At 39.1% G+C, this 14741-nt stretch overlaps 1 long non-coding RNA gene across 1 annotated transcript in view; it reads right to left on the reverse strand.

Annotated features, from left to right (window-relative positions):
* Nucleotides 1-10430: 10430 nt before the first annotated feature.
* LOC114065188 overlaps nucleotides 10431-14741 on the reverse strand; it is an 8506-nt gene continuing 4195 nt past the window's right edge. The window contains exons 2-3 of the long non-coding RNA XR_003572890.1: nucleotides 14097-14244; nucleotides 10431-10561 (exon numbers count right to left, since the gene is read on the reverse strand). This is a non-coding gene — a long non-coding RNA (uncharacterized LOC114065188). The remainder of the gene's footprint in view (nucleotides 10562-14096; nucleotides 14245-14741) is intronic.

Consider the following 14741-nt stretch of genomic DNA (forward strand, 5'->3'; position numbering starts at 1 on the left):
GTGTCTTTGTGATTCACTACATAGCTTCACCACAACACAAAGTGTTGTTTTCTGCTGTAATGAACTGGAGTAGTTGCAGAAATATGAGACCAAGGGGCACGTCAGTTCTACTATCTGAATTCTCTTGACTTCTCCAATTCATCTCCCTGGTTCCTGAGATTTCAAGGGCAAACTCCAAGCAGATAGGACCCTCTGGAATATACACTGATTTTAAGTTAACTGGAGGTAGGAGAATAATACTTTGGTCCCAGTGAAGTTAATGGCAGACTTCCAGCAGCTTTCACTAAAGTCTTCAGGTAAAATCCCAACACAATTTGGAGACTGTTCTTTGTTAGATAACCGTATTTATCTGTATCTTCCTATCAGAACTTATAAGTCATGGGATATTTTAAGATATATGTTATATTTATCCTTAAAATTTCGAGAGAGTCAATGCCAACTATAAACATTCCTTCAGTGTGTTTTAGGAGCACAGTCATTACCCGTGTTTCCCGTTAAACACATCTATTATTGTAGCTGCATGTCCCATTGGTACACAGTCTTCCATATTATTCCTGTAAATGAGGAAGTGCGATGTAGAATACCCAAGAACTGTGTTAAGATAATGTTTAGTTGCCTTCAACTTCATATTCTTTGTCTGTAAGCCTGGATTGGATTTCCAGGGCACTCATGAACCAGGAAGAATGGTGGTTCTGTGACTATAGTGCTCTTTTGGTTTTAGAAATCAGTTTCAAGACTCTGCTTGGCCACATGTTTCTTAATGGAACCTGGGGATTTAAAACTTGAAGAGAATTTAGGCCAAAACTTTCACTGGAAAAATCTGTCACTCATTAGCATAAGGGAAGTTTGGGTGAAATGAGGAATTAAGACATTTTCTGTGTAGTCCAGCTTCAAATACCATGATTAGAACATTAAAAGTATTTGCTGAGTGGAAGTCATTATCTTGCAGAACTTTCCAAGAAAGTATTCTCTAGAAAGCAAAACCAGATTCTAATAGCAGCTGTTGCAGTCATGTAATTTTTGCTTTGTCCTGCTTTATACTTGATTTCCTGGCTTTGGCTGCTGAAAAGTGTCCCACTATTACAGGATTTTTTGGTCTGCATTGTTCTTTCTATGTGATTGTTCTTCTAAATTTGTAAATCCTTAAGTCTTGTGATGAGGGTGGGTGGTCTGAACTAAAATAATAGCCATCGCTCCAGGCAAAATGAACTACTGTGCTTTGGAGAAGCTTTCCTCAAGTCAAGAGCAGGACTTTTGCACTGGCAAAGCAGATTTTGTATTTTTTTAAAGCCTTCTTGTTACTTCTCTCAGAAGCTGGATCCATGAATTGTTCAGATCTGCTCAATCTTACATGTAAAGACTTAGAAGGTGCAAAGTTGAAATGTCTCAACTTCTGTTCTGACATGGTCTTCTGTAAAAAATTCCTGCTTTGTGTAATCTGATCTACCATCTCAGCTGTCAAAATACAGCTTGTCAGATCAAAACCTAAGTTTCTGGTTTTTGAGAACTTCAGCTCTCCTGAAGCCTTGAAAGTTAGACTTTCCAAGGGGGAGTTACTCAGCTATTTCCTGAAAACCAAGATCCTGCCTGGCTGGAACTGAGGACTGGAAGGAGTTTCCTTGGATATTGCATCAATTTTCTGTGGCCATGGGAAAAGGATGCTGACTGTACAGGAAGTTCCACAGCTGCTTCACAAGTCTGCTGATATTCCGGAAGGCACTTCCCCACCTCTTCAGCTAACTGAAGAACTACAGTGGAGGCCTGGAGATGTAATCTAAACGTGCCAGAGGAAGAAAGCAGTAGCCATAAAGCATGTGCCTAGTTCCTACATGAGTATTTGCTAAGTTTCACGTCTGTGCAATTCTACAAGCTGGGATATTCACAGTATGATAGAAAAACATACCAGAAAGTCCCAATAATCATCCAATTCAAGAACCTTAGCACTGTCCCCGCTCCCCTGCCAGCCTTACTGAGGTGATCAGTGTTGTGCTGGGGATGGCCGTGGGAGGTGAAGAGCAGGTCAGTTTCTAACAATGACTTAATCCAGACACTGAGAAATAAAACAAACCCCCAAGCTGGATCTCAGCGGAAGGATGGAAAGCAGCTTGGCAAAAGGCTGGCTGAAACCCTGAACTCAAATCCTCACTCTTGAAAGTCCCATGTGCTGAGGGTATCTAGATCATTTCACCTGTTTACCCATACCCCTACAAAGTAAATACAAGACAGCACTATCTGGATTTGCTGGCGGATGGGTATAAATAGCTGTACAATATGTGAACATGATAGAAAAGGGCAGAAAAATATAAAACAAACCACAAATCCCAACACAGTCATAAACAAGTCAAAACTCTGTTTAAGGATGATTTTACTTTATAGACCTTTTTCCTTTTTGCACTTATTCGTGTTAACAAGGAAGCTAATTATCAGGCTTAGACCTGAAGGATGTTATCTAATTTGTATAAGAACTTCTCAACAAGCAACAGAAACAGGCTGAGGCCAAGTTTCGGAAAAACATGGGAGATACCAGCTCAATTTTTTTTTTTAATTCCTGCTAAAATTAGTGAGATAAAAGACAGTTTGCATGGCTCGTTTTTTCTGAGAATGTCATTCCTGACCGGAATTGGAAGCAGCTGTTTTATATGTCTAATAAAAATAAGCCAGATGGAAGCCTAGCAGAGAAGGTGCTGGATCTGGCATAGAGAAACCAAGTAGAGTTTGGATGATGCAAGAAGAAGCTGAGAGAGAGAGATACACTGGACTTTATTCCGAGGAGAGAAATAAATGGTTGCTGTAGATCAATTAAATTAGCAGTGACCTAACTTCTCCATTTGCATCCATTTGTTTTTCCCTGTGAACACAAAGTGGATTAATACATCTGTTTCCTATAAACACTTTCTTTTTATGTGTTTTTTAAAGGGGTTTCCAGACTCCAAATGTAGGACTGGATCCATCACTAACTGCTTCTCTCTAATTAGTGTTTTACAAGTGCTAGAAAATCAAGGAAGTGCCTAATACTTTCTGTTTACTTTTGAATATTTTAAGTATTTTCTCCCTCTAACCGTTATAAAAAGACTGATTTGCTCCTGGTATAAATTAACATCAGTCCAATAAAATCTCGGTTTCGGATTTATACCAGGGTATTCTCAGAGAGAAATACATTTCCCAGGATATTTATGCCAGAGAGAATGTTCTTTTTCATGGGCATATTGTAGTATGGCCCTAAACATTCTTCAAGCTATTTATCTTCCTCATTGTTTTAGGACATTTCTAGCTGGTGCTCAGAGAAACTATGATTTTAGGTTTGTGGATGTGTGACTTCTATCCTGTGCTGTGTTTTCTTTGCTTCTTAAATAATCACATATTTAGGAAGCTGTCTTCTATTAGAACATCCTGTCAGGATGAAACATGGGTGGTGGCAGACATGGAGACCAGCACTCCTGTGGCATTGCTAGGGCAGGGACTAAAGACCCTGGGCTGAGATGAAATGGGACTCCTGAGCCCATGGACAGGAGTGGGGTCCCACTTGAGAACCCTGACAACCTCTGGCAGAATTTTGTAGGCAGTCCTTTTGATCTGGGAGGTGAAGTTTGATTCTATCTTCAGTGAGTCACAAAGAGTCACAAAAGCCATGCAATTAGATTTTGGTTCAGTACAAATGAAAGAGCCTTGGGCCATTTGCTGTTTGCTATCTAGGATGGAACCGTCTGGCAAAGAAAAGCCAAACACTTTTGCTCACTTAGCAGATTGCTGGTGCTATTCCAGGGCACCTCACTGGAGGAAAAAACATCTTAGCTGAAACCATTTACATTGGGCTCCTTAAAGATCTGCCTAAAGGCAGTATCAGAATCATAAGAAACTCTTAAATGCTTGAAGTCCCAAACAGATTTCACTGATGCTAACTGGATGGCTTATTTTTTTCTGATATCTATTCTCTCTATAGGAAACTGAGTGCCAGCTGATACTTTATATTTCTGAATGATGCTGTAGGATGTCAGTCCTGTCTCTCAGGGCTTCCACTTATTCCTTATTTATAAAGCAGTTGGTGCAGTACAAAAAAAAATTCTAGGGATATATCCAGTTTTCTACCTCCTTAATTTCTAGTAAATTTTATCTGGTGGTTGGAAAAATCGTGAGAATATACTTAATCATAATATTTCTATTTCCTCTCCTGGCAGAAACACATATCTGCAGTTCATGGTTCATGTATTCATGTTTAATCATCAAATATTTTCTAAATTCAGAAAAGCATCACGTCACTTGTTATTTTATCCAAACTGCTCTCACTAGAAAAATGCAGATGGAGACAGCAACTTAACAATCCAGCTCTAAAGGTTGACCTTCTGCATCTGCGGGGCTGCAAGAGCTTTCACTGCATTTGGTTTATGAAATTACTTTTGAATGTAAGCCACAAATATGCTAAGTGTTAACTAAGGTTCTTTAGTGAGCCTTCTACCCTGTGGCAGTGTTGCAGAGATCCTGACCACACTAAGGAAGTGCACACTGAGGAATACCATTGCTCAGTAACATGCTTTCCAACGCTGATCACTGTGCTTGCTCTGGAACACTGAAGGGAGTTTCCCCCTAGCAGTGCCAGAGCAGACAACCAAGCTAATAGGAAGAACTAAGGAAAGGAGAAAGATCCCTCTGACTCCAGCTTTAACCTGAACTTCTGAGACTCTCTGGGCTCTTTAGAATAAGAGAGATAACACTGTGCTTCTAACTGGGTGAAATTCTGTCAAATTAGGTGAAAAAATTTACAGGTAAAGTATTTGGAGGGAAATGCTTAGCCTGAGAGCATTAGCTAGGGCATCTAAGGAGTAGTGTTATATGGAACTGCAGTGCTTTACTAGGCTCTACACAACATGGTGTTATAAATATATAAGTTCAACAGACTCTGTAAGATTTCAGTGATAGGTCCTTAAAATCATATGTTCTATAAAATCCCATTAAAATCTGTATCATCAGGAAAAAATCTAGGTTTTACTCTCAGCTTGAACTATAATCAATCAAAAGGCAATATGATTACACGACTTGGAAAAGAGGCCAAGATAGGATAAGTGATGGCTTCGGGAAATCTAATATTCAGGGATTACAAGCAAGGAATCTAACTCATTTGTTTCACTATTACTGTTTGTCTTTTTGGAACTGCTGGGGAGCAGGGACTGTCTCATCCTATGTCTGGAAAGCAGTTAGAATAACCTGGCTGTTATCACAGCATAAAAAGCAGTACAACACATGTCCAGCAACATACACTGCCCCATGACACCGTAGCAGAGATGTCAGAGGTCAAATTGTGCAGAATCATTTAAGTGTGAACAGGTGCAATTAGACCACCATGGAATAACTTTCTGGTTAACTCTTTGTAAGCGAGGCATGAGACACCCTACCCTAACCGTGTCTGTAACCTTAAACCATCCTGTAGGCACAGAGTATCTATTCCCAAAGCAATCCAAGAAGAGAAACTTACTGCTGCATAATTACAAATATTTATCCTGTTAATATTGCTCCCTGATATGGGAGTAATAAAGGATATTTTCCTTTCCTACAGTTATTGAATGAAAAAAGGGAAACTGTAAGTAGTCTGCATGTGATGTGGCATTCTTTCACCGCATCATTTTATCAGGGGATTTTAGCAAGGGGATTACTTTGCACTTCATGCAACAAAAAATTGGCTCTGATGTCCCATGATCTGTAGGAGGCTGTGGCATTGCTTACTAAGTCTCAGTGCCTTCACACCAACTTAAAAACTCTCTAGGCTTTTCCACTTAACTTAGAAATTAATTTGTTCACATTGTGTTTGCACTGAGCTATGGAGACATGGAAGCTGAAAGCCTTCAGCGGAACAGCATCAAAACAAAGCTAAAGTATGCCTACTTGTTCAGTTCCTTCTATTGCAAAAAATGAGCAAAAGAATGGAAAATGAATGTCTGCTTGGGTCTTGCTCTGATCTCAGACAGGATGTTGCCAGGCATACCCCACAGGCAGAAGCCCAAGAGCACACCAGTTTATTCACAGCCCTGAAGCTTTTCCCTGCTGGAATTGTGGGCTTTGCCTCTTCACCATGCGCCTTGCAGTGTCACTCAGATTAAAGTGTGCCCGCTGTGCTTTGCTTTCTATGTGTCATTTGAGAGGAAGCAAAATATAAATTACACACTTTTCCATTTGTAGGGCTTCTCTTGCAGTTCTGAAAATGGAATATGGACCAAGAAAAAGTCCTACTGCTTCCCTCTCTTCACTGTCAATTTGCATTTCCAAGGTGGATTCTGAAAGCTTCCTTACTACATTAAATCAGAACCATTCAGCCTTTGGCATGTTGGAAGATGCATCATGCCAGTGGGCAAATCTGAGAGAAAAACATGAGTTAGTGGCTGAGCCACTGGATATTGCAGATTTTTCTGGTATAGAATAAAACTCAATCTGTAACGTTATATGAATATTCTGACAGATTTTTGAGAGTTTTCACATCTTTGGGAGCAGGGAGAAGTCCTGTTGTGTGGTTTCTTTCATGTCTAAAAAGGGCTCCTTTCATGATACACCCTTTTCTGCACTGGGAGAGTATAGGCGTACTAAAAGGGTCTCTCTCTGCTGTCTAGCTGCTTATTTTCATTGTGACTGAAACAAAACAAGGTTTCCAAAAGTACTTCAGGATCCCACACTGAGATTTCCAGACTGCATTTCTTTAGAGAGCCAGGCTAATTGTGTACTGCGTTGTGTACCACAACAAAGTCTAGGAAGTCAGGCGAAGTATAAATTGATGCTCAGTTTGACTTACTCTTTTGATATTCAGATGTGTGCTAAGTGCAAATAAATTTAAATGCTAGGGAGTCCAATTTTGGACTGTTTGTTCATTGTTTCTTAACACATCTTTTAATCTGCTGTGGACAATTCTATCTCTTCCTTTTTAGGAAATGTCTTAAAGATGTAACTTGAACTATCTCATAAAAAGTTCATCACTGTCAGCCAGAGATATGTACAACTGGGATTGCGTGTGGCTATTTTTTGGATTCTGTGAACTGTTTCCTTTTAGGGGAAAACCTATTGACAGAGCAAACTTCCATTAGTCTTCATTTCAAGGGAGGTGAATATATACTCTCATTTGCATTCTATACCTGCTTGTTCATACTCATTATACTTTCTACCAGCATTAAATTTATATTAGAAGTATTAGTTGATACGTGCCACCTTTTCAGATCAGCCAGGTCTTTTCCTTTTTGTATGCAAAAAGTCTGCACATGAAGGAGTCAAAGTAGGGAGGGCACACAATCTGAAATACTGAACTTCCACATTTTCCCTCTAAAACTCATGTAATAATCTAGTCAAACACATCTTCTGATTAAATCTACATTTCTTTTGAACATGTTTTCCTGTCCAGTTAAAGAATTTTCTTGTTACAAATGTGTGCGTGTATGGTATAGGAGAGTTCCAAAAGTTATGAAACCTTATTCACGTTTAGAAAGCTGTGATACTGGGAAATATCCTTAGACATCCTAACAGAATAAACCAAGAGTTCATAACATTAGCTGCAAAAGAACACCTTGAAAAGCAAAACGTGATGTAGTTTTGGCAGTTTTCCTTCTCTCCCCAGTGTAAGATGTAGCTTTAAATAGCACTTCACATACATTTTATAAAACGCAGTGATGTCTGGACTTGATAAAGAAAAGGAAGAAAAGACACAATGAAATATCTCAAACCCATCCATAAAGCTGTAACAATTTACATCTGTGAGGAATTCTCACAGTACCAACCAGGCTTGAGGGAATTTGGATTTCACTACAGTAAAACTGTTTGACAAACTGAAAGCTGCAGACCTGACTTGAGGATTAATGGAGTCCATGGTACTCTGTGAATTTTCTTTTGCTATCTTTCAACTCATTTTTACGATGAAATTGTGTTTAGCTCCTGTAGAATGAAGGAAGAATTATTGCTTTAAAATATATTATCTACAGATCTGATTGGTTGTCAGAATGCAATCATAAATAGAGTTGTCTGTGGGAAGCTGTGTAAGTTTATAATGCTCCAGTGGTTCTGGGTTTGTCCCCTTCCTCCTTTCCCCCCTTACTAGTACCAAGGCCACAGTAAAGTACTCAGTGTGTCTTTTCTGGCCACCACCCCTTGAGCAGCCTGGAGCACAAGAAATGTGTGCAGAAATTAATACTGAATTGGGAAATCCATTACAGAATCCCCAGTTATATTAGGTAATACATAGATAATACATAGGTGGCCTTGGAAGTTTCCCACTAAGCCCAGTTTAGATGATGGATCTGAAATTTAACCATGACAGGATACTACTCTAGAATAATATCAGTGCATCTCAGAAAGAATTGGGTATCTCTTGAATTCATAGATAATCACCACTTGTTTTCCATCGTAACTTATTCCTGATGTTTATCTTGGGGAAATTTCAAGATGATCTCATAAGTCATCTTAATCTCATCCATTTATAGGATTGTTTTCCCCTTCTCTTATATGCACTGCTAGATCCAACTGGCTCAAACCCTTCCTACAGTAAGTGTTTTACACTAGAGATCATTTTTAATTGTATTTTATAAATAAATAGTTCAGATCTATGGGTAAGATTACCCACTAGCTGAATATGCTGAAAGAGAGTAACTGATACTTTATGGTCTGCCTGTAAGCACTTAATATACTAGATGAACAGTTTCTTCTGATCAGACAGAATGTGATGAGGAATTTAAAACCAGCAAATCTAAACCTGATCATAAAGAGATGTGGCTCTAATGCTTTGCTTCTGACTGTTTAAGTCTTGTGAAGAGGAGTTAGCAATTTTAAGACAGGCCAGACAACCAAGCAAGGCCTCAGTGTGTTGTGTGGAAATGTGGCAGCCAAGCAGACACCTTTGGATCAGCAGTAGGACAGCACAAAGAGACTATCTTTAGAGACCCTTTTTATCTGTTCCAATTAGAGTATTAAAAGGAATTTCATCAGCATGAGAATATTAGGCCATGACAGAAGTCTAAGGTACAGTCTCTGGATGTACTACAGCAGAAAGAGAGTTCTAGAAGAGCTGTAAGCCTGCTCATATGTAAAGGCAATACAGTACTACAAAAACAAAAGCAGCTCTGAAATCGTTTCTCTAAGTACTTAAGATGTCTACAAACACAATATCCTAGAATAAACTGCTCTGAGGAAATGGTGATGAATCCTTCATTAAAGGTAGGCACCTGCCCATATTCCTCAAAAAATTTTTAAAAAATGAACACTTTATAACAGTTGTGAAAACCCCAACCACGCTTTCCTCCATCTCTTTATCTCCCCAGTTGTAGAAATAACAAAAGGATCATTAAAATCAGAGCCTTTGAGGCTATTACATTTACTGTAGAAAATTAAGCAAATTAGTTTTATATTTAGTTATGAATGCAGTTAGATCTGAAGCTTGTCCCTAGTTTTACAGTAACAATTTCCCAGTGCAGTAAAGCCAAGTCTCTTTTTGTGTTGCTCACGAGGGAGCCTGAACTCATTTCATTGTTCTTGTGGAATTCATCTGCTGTGTGAAGGTCCTGCTCACAGCTGGAGAGGCAACGGCAGGACTTATTTCAGTACATGTTTGTTTGCGGACTAGGTCTTAAAAAGATAAAACTGCATTAAATAATCACAGTTAATAAGACTGATCATGGCTTATATATAGACCATTATATAATAGACCCTTTCACAGCAAGGTCAAACTTCATCTTAAACCCTTTGTTTCCACTGCTGCTGTCATAGGACCATCACTTCACTCTTGCAGCAACCTTTTTGTTTTTACACTCTAAAATAATAAAGAGTCAGTTTGTACCCTTGTGCCAGTGCAATCTTTTACCCTAAAAAGCTTTTTCTCCTGCTGTTTACCTCTCTTCACCAGTGTATTTGTCGTCAGCTTTCATTTTCTCCCTCGATCTTAATTTTACTAGACTAAACAAGCTGTTCTATTTAAATCTCTTAAAAGGCCTTTCATTCTCTAATGATCCTTCCAGCTCTTTTTGCAAATATTCTGGTTCAAGTTCATCCTTCCTGTACACACATGACTGTGCAGTTTCCCAGAAGTGATTTTGCCAGTATGTGGCCTTCCCTATTTGTACTGGAAGAGTCTGCTAGAGACTTGGGCCTTGAGAAGCCACTACAGACTGCAAAGCAGTGAAGTGAGATGCTAGTGCTGGCTTTTGTTGCTAAGTAGAAAGTCTGTCATGTGGTCAACCAGTTAGAGGCTCCATTAGCTTATGTGTTTTTATTCCTAGCTAAGTGCTATGGTAACACAGTCCTGAATTCCTGAAATTAGAGATCCCTGTGGTCAGACCTACTTCTGGAAGGGAAGTCCAGCCTCAGGAGTAACCAGACATTATTTGGATACCTAATAGCACTGAAATGCTTGAAAGAAGCTAAAAGTTGTCAGGCATTTGTGTGAATTAGATGGTTTTCCACAGTACTTACCTCTTGCCACAAGGCCCAGTTTGTGTCCCCCTCATTTCCAGCTGGCCATTCTCAAAGCAGTGGTTGGTTTTGCTTTGATAGAAAGCTAGAGGGTTGTTCCATGCGCATTTGAAAGGAAGACCTTGTAGACTGGATGCTGCCCACTGACTATTAGTGCAGTATTCTGCCTTGCCACACACAGTGCTGTACCATGACCCAGACTGTAGCAACAAAACAGTTCTCTGCAGGTCTGTTATGGAGTATGAAGCAGTTGTCTCCAGTAAATCCTCATGAAATAGAAGTATGCACCTGAGCTACTCGCCTCCTGCACATCCACAGTGGCAAGGAATCTCAGAGGGGTTTTTATGCAGTTGCCATCTCATCCTTTATTGATAATGTGTTGTGAGGCTTTACAGATTTGGGAAGGCTTGCATCTGATGCAGCTGAACCACCACTGAGAGTCCTCCTCAGGGCTGGAGGAAACAGAAGCCTACCACAGAGGTAGCTCAACCCTTCTAGAAACAGTGACTATGAATGTATTGTGTGGATATAATTCTTATTTTCTGATAGATTCTAATTTCCTGAGAAAATTTCTCATTTTTCATGCCACTATGAAGAGGGGAAAAAAAAAATCTGTCTTGAGTGTAACTAGACAGGTGTAGTTGCAAAATCTGATGAAAACTTGGTGGCATTTAAAGTAATGGAAAAACTCCTTCTGACTTTCCTGGGGCCCAGATGGCCTGGATGTTACCCATAAGGTACAAGATCACAGCTTCTATTTGTCATCCTCTTTGGTAAAGACAAAATTTCTGCATGTGGCTTATTTTAAATAGATTTTATATTATATATATATATATATATATATATAATGGCCAGTCTTCGCGAACGAAGATCCGGGGAAGGTCTTTACACCTTCCAGCCTGCGCATTGGATTTTTTAGGTGAGACACAGTGTGCGCGGAACTGAGCCCACCCTTTAATCCTGAGGTTCATCTGCTGGGGCCAAGCACGCTTGGACGGTGGCAGCGAGGTCCTCAGGACGTAGATGGATTGCCTTACAGGGCTAGCGAGCTCCATCTGCCCGGGGAGTGTCCTAACCGGGAATTGAACCCGGGTCTCAGTGTTGACAGCGCCGCAGCTTAACCACTAGACCGCCAGGGACACTCAAATAGATTTTAATAGCTGTAACACAAGTATTATCACAGAGAAGGTGAATTATAGCAGTAGGTGATAGGAGTTCTTCAGGTACGGAGAATTGTCACGGCTTAGCTGAAACCACATTTTGTTAGCAAAGAATGTTCCCCGCACATTTAAAATACATAAATAGACTAGTGTTAGGAACTTCAAATGTATGCAGAGCAACTTAATGATTCACTTTGTTTTAGTGTTGAGAAGCTCTACCTTCATGTACTGCAGAAATTCTCCAGACTATGTTAAAGAATAACACACACGGAATGTAAAACATCAGCTTTGAAAGAAGTGAAGCCCACGTTGTATAATACTGGCTACAAGCTCAGTCCCACGAGCAAAGAAGTAATGTGGAAAAATTACTGGAAACTCGCATTTAAAACATGGTACCTTCCAAAATAATTTCTACAGGCAGTAAGAATTAATGCATTGTGAACAAAACAGGGTTTTTACTATAAACCTTTAACAAAGAAAAAAGGTTCAGCACAAAAAGTCTGCAGTGATGATGATTTAGGCTTTTTCTTTTTTAAGTGTTAATAATTTATCAAGAGCTAAAAGTGTCTTCAGAAGAATAACTCCATGCTTACTCATTTTGAAGCAACTTTGGGGTTTTCCTTTTGTTTTCAATTTGTTCTAGTTGCATTCCTTCTGAGTGGGAAAAATAAACCAAGTATTTCTAAGATATAAATAGTTTAGGATGAGATGAGTAATTAAGTGAGAAGAAACCAGAGCTGACTGGTGATAGATCTAAGTGACATTACAACGAAATTTCATTCTTTTGTACTAGCTCAGCACCAAGAAGGTGATGATTTTATGAAACAATGCTCTATAAAAATACAATGTATTGCAGAACGTGATTATATCTCCCCCCAAAACAAAAAGGAACAACAACAACAACAACAAAATTACCTTTTACTTTACAAAAGACATGCAAACTGTGGCACATTAGGTCATTTCAAGAGCTTTTCCAGGTGTTCTTGCTGCAATTTTGGGCCTTAGGAAACCACTAAATGAGTCTTACTTTTCTCCAGCTGTCACCAGCCCTCACTCATCTGCCTGCTTTGGGACCTGCTCTTTCTCAGCAGTAGAAATAGGAGCTGGTACTAAATGGTACATTTTTCAGGGTTTAGCACCCTCCTTAGTACACTTTTAATATTTTGGTTTTCTTCCCTCAAAGTGTAAGAGTACAAAGCAAAAGACCATCAGGAATCAAACAGTTTATGTTTCTGTTTAGTCCACAGTTAATAATGCTCATATTCCTTCAATACAGTCAGTAAATTGATGTAAATACATGTCAAATGTGAATGTAAATTCATGTGTTTGCATTATTGAATAATCGGTTATTTAGATAAGTTATTTTAATCTCTCTTTAAAGGCAATTGAAAGGAAGCACACTGGCTCTTCTTTATGCTCCATTTTTACTTTTACTTCCCTGTAGACTGAGAATAAATGTGTCTATTACAATGAAATAAAAGAGCTTAAATGAACTGAAAAGAAATGATTAAGGCTCCTGAATCCTCTTGCCCCATCTGTCTACTTCACATGCTTACATTTTCCTTAGATGTGAAAGATCTATGCTATTCAAGTGTACACTGTAAGCCACTTTACATTACCGATGGAGATAATATTTTAAAGGTTAAAGATGAAAAAATATGTCCAAGTTTAGAGGAGCTAAAGCCAAGTGAAGAATTTAACATGCCATTTTTATCGGGGGAAGGAGTCTCACTTCACCTGGCAGGAGAATGAAACTCCTTGATAAAACCTGCATGCCTTTCCTCTGCATTGTACAACTGTTTTGTAAAGTTTGGTTCAGGGAACAGGGGAGGGGCTTATTGTTTATTGTTCCTAGATGAGCCATAGATTTCTAGGGGAGCCTTAGTTTTACTGCTACAAGGTTTTACAGAATTTCTTCGGTGCAGATGAACATGCTTATGCAAGTAGAACTTATTTAGAAGCTGCGTAGCTATTTTTGTGGAATATATTTACATATGGGTGTCCACCCAACAGCCTTTCCTGCATATAACTATTTTGGTGAAACAGTACACTTCTAATCAAAGCAGTAACAACAGTAAAACTTTTAAAAGTGTATCAGATTTGAATGACCTTTTGATTCTCAATAGTGCTGCAGTGGAAACTCCTCTCTCTTCCTTTTTAGGAAATGTTCATAATTTATCTCATAGAAAGATCATCACAGGGAAACAATAGATTGGACAACAGAGGTCTTACAATCTCAGTCACACAACTGATGTGAATGTCAAATCTATTGATACAAATGTCAATGTGGAAAAAACACAAAATCAAAACTGGGAATGCTGGAAGGTTAAATGTAAAAATAGTCTTTTTAAGCTCTAAACCAAGTTACTTAGAAGCACTGTTGAAACTATTCAGTAGAACAGGGGCACTATTTGGGGTGAAACAAGCTCATGCTCATTTATAGCACCTCCTGTTATTGTAAAAGCATACTAATAAAGAATACACAGATGGAACTAAGTTTAGAATGATTACCTGCTGAACTCGTAAAGGAAGGATTATGCCTAGCTGGAGAGCTGTTCCCTGTGAAATCTTGTGCTCCCCTTGGATTTCTGCTGGTAGTAAGGTATCATCTCTTGGCCATTCACAGCAATATTTTCCTTCTCAATTGAAATGAAGTTGACTGCAAAGGAAAGGAGAAAAATAGTGAGGTTAATAACTTTTGTCAGGAGGAGCAAGTACAGCAGTTAAAAAGAGCCTTGTAAGTGGGCTTCTGTGCTCTGTCCTGACAAAGACTCTGCAGCTTGAACTTCTTTTTTCTTGGTAGCAGAAATATCGCATATATGTCAAACTAGTCCATCCCACAGCCTCATTGAAGCAAAAGTGGTCTCCTTAGTAACAGCCTTTGAGACACAAGGAGGAAATTCCCCAGTCTCTCTGACCTGGAGGCTCAAACCCTCCCTCTGGGGACCAGCTGCCCTCTTCTGTCTCTAGCTTCATTTTTAAAACAGTTTAGCCTTGGTCTGTGTTTGTGTTGATAAAAAGAATCTGTATAAAATAAAAGAGGAAAGTTCAACTGTATAAACCTGTAGGCTGTCTCAGCAAGAGCCAGAAGCAACAATGCTGAAGATAGAACTTTTCAGCGTTTCTTTAATATATAGAGAGAAGTAAACTGGCATT

This window comes from Empidonax traillii, unplaced genomic scaffold (assembly GCF_003031625.1).
Source record: "Empidonax traillii isolate 1590-97213 ecotype Southwest subspecies unplaced genomic scaffold, ASM303162v1 scaffold626:size867168, whole genome shotgun sequence".
Taxonomy (NCBI): domain Eukaryota; kingdom Metazoa; phylum Chordata; class Aves; order Passeriformes; family Tyrannidae; genus Empidonax; species Empidonax traillii.